Source organism: Sminthopsis crassicaudata, chromosome 5 (assembly GCF_048593235.1).
Source record: "Sminthopsis crassicaudata isolate SCR6 chromosome 5, ASM4859323v1, whole genome shotgun sequence".
NCBI classification, from domain to species: domain Eukaryota; kingdom Metazoa; phylum Chordata; class Mammalia; order Dasyuromorphia; family Dasyuridae; genus Sminthopsis; species Sminthopsis crassicaudata.
The window spans coordinates 169674704-169677042 of NC_133621.1; the positions used below are offsets into that span (position 1 = coordinate 169674704).

The 2339-nt window shown below is 45.1% G+C and overlaps 1 pseudogene; it reads left to right on the forward strand.

Moving 5' to 3' along the window:
* Nucleotides 1–2005: 2005 nt before the first annotated feature.
* LOC141545311 (U6 spliceosomal RNA) lies at nucleotides 2006–2103 on the forward strand (annotated as a pseudogene).
* Nucleotides 2104–2339: the final 236 nt, after the last annotated feature.

Here is a 2339-nt window from a genome sequence, read left to right on the forward strand (position 1 = left end):
AAAATAATAAAAAAACAACTAGCATTTATATAGTGGTAAGGGACTTGCCTACAATTACAAAGCTAGTAAGTTAGTCTGAGGCCAGATTTGAATTTGGAAAGATGAGTCATGGTTTCTCCAGGCCCAATGCTGACATAGGAAATAAATGCTATTGCATAAATGTTCTATTTACTGAACTACCATATAGAGAATAAATACACATTAAGTATAAAATTATTTCAGAGGGAGGTTCATCAGCAATTGGGAGAAAAGCTTCCTTTATAAATAAGGTGGTACTTAAGGAAGAGAGAGTAGACTCAGTCTCCTATTTTTTAATCAAGATCCCAAGACTATCCTGTGAAGTGAGAGAGAGAGAGAGAGAGAGAGAGAGAGAGAGAGAGAGAGAGAGAGAGAGAGAGAGAGAGAGAGAGAGAGAGAGAGAAACAGAGAGACAGAGACAGAGAGACAGAAAGAGACAGAGAGACAAAGAGAGACAGAGAGACAGAGAGACAGAGACAGAGAGACAGAGAGAGACAGAGATAGAGAGACAGAGACAGAGAGACAGAAAGAGACAGAGACAGAGAGACAAAGAGAGACAGAGAGGGACAGAGAGACACAGAGAGACAGACAGAGACAGAGACAGATAGAGGCACAGAGAGAGACAGAGAGAGGCAGAGAGCGAGAAAGAGAAAGAGAGAGACAGAGAGAGAGAGAGAGACAGAGAGAGAGAGACAGAGAGAGGCAGAGAGAGATAGAGAGAGAGAGTGACAGAGAGAGACAGAGATAGAGAGACAGAGACAGAGAGACAGAAAGAGACAGAGACAGAGAGACAAAGAGAGACAGAGAGGGACAGAGAGACACAGAGAGACAGACAGAGACAGAGACAGATAGAGGCACAGAGAGAGACAGAGAGAGGCAGAGAGAGAGAAAGAGAAAGAGAGAGACAGAGAGAGAGAGAGAGAGACAGAGAGAGAGAGACAGAGAGATAGAGATAGAGAGTGACAGAGAGAGACAGAGAGAGGCAGAGAAAGAGAGAGAGAGAGAGAGAAAGAGAGAGAGAAACAAAGAGAGATAGAGAGAGACTGACAGAGAGAGACAGAGAAAAAGAGAGAGAGAGAAAGAGAGACAGAGACAGAGAGACAGAAGGAGAGAGAACTAAGAACTGTTTCTTTTTCTTTGCTGAGATGGGGTGGAATAGACATGGAATACCTATGCCTACCCATTGTGTGAGATGCTGAACTCCTAGGCTGTTTAACTCCTCACAGGGTCATCTCCTTTTCTGGTCCATGCTATGTAGGACTGTAGCTGACTAGGTAGGTTAAAAAAAAGAAAAGAATCCTACAGGTTATAGCAGGGAGTATTGCTGTCCTCACATGATCACAAGCTGCTGAGCTTGGCTAAAAAGAATGGAGCCCATTATGATTGAGGTGGATGAGGGTAGGTGTGTGTAGGAGGGGTGGGGGGGAGGTGTTAAGGAGAGAAAATGGGTTGAAATTCAAGTAGCAGAGATTGTGGGAGAGTAGCTGGCGCCTGCTGTTAGACAGACCTGATGAACTCTGATAAACTCTGAGGCACTTTCCCCATAGCCTTCTAATCCTTGCCAGACATAGAGAAACTTAGCACATGATGGAAGGAGAAAGGGGGTTCGAGAGGGGTTGAGGGAAAGCAAGGAGAACAGAGAGAAGGAAGCAGAGGTCTGGCCTGGGAGGGCTCTAGGGGAAGAAAGGGCCTTTCAACCTTTACAATGAGGGGAGGAAAGAGGGAGTCTTTGCTCTTGACCCCAGTGCTGTCTCATTCAGTTTCTAGTCTGAAGGTGAGATGATCCTGCCACTAAGGACCCACAGGGAGTAAGCAGAGAGGGAGGAAGGCCATTGCTTCAGGGACCACCCAGGGCCAGGGACCCCACAGCCATGCTGGAGGGAGAGGCCCACAAGTGCTAGGAAGATTAAAGGGCTTGGAGTATCATAAGGAGGATCTCAGGTGGGTAGGAAACATAAAAGGAGCAATCAAAACGTCATCAAAGCGCTTGCTACAGGAACATAAATACTAAAATTGGAATGATAGAGATTAGCATGGCTCCTGTATAGGGATAATACGCAAATTCATGAAGCATTCCATATTAAAAAAAATCATCGAAGATCATCTGGGGAGATTATCCTTTAGCTGGGGAGTGGAATGGCCCAACTCACTGTATTCACATTTCCAGTCCCAGGAAGGAAGATTGGGATGGGCCTTTCTTGGCACAATTCAAAGTCTGGTTCTGAATCCTGGCTCTTTCATTAGGACAATATAATTTTTGATCTTCATATCTTTGAACCCTGGGACAATGTTGTTCAGCAGGAGTATCAAACACTGAGATC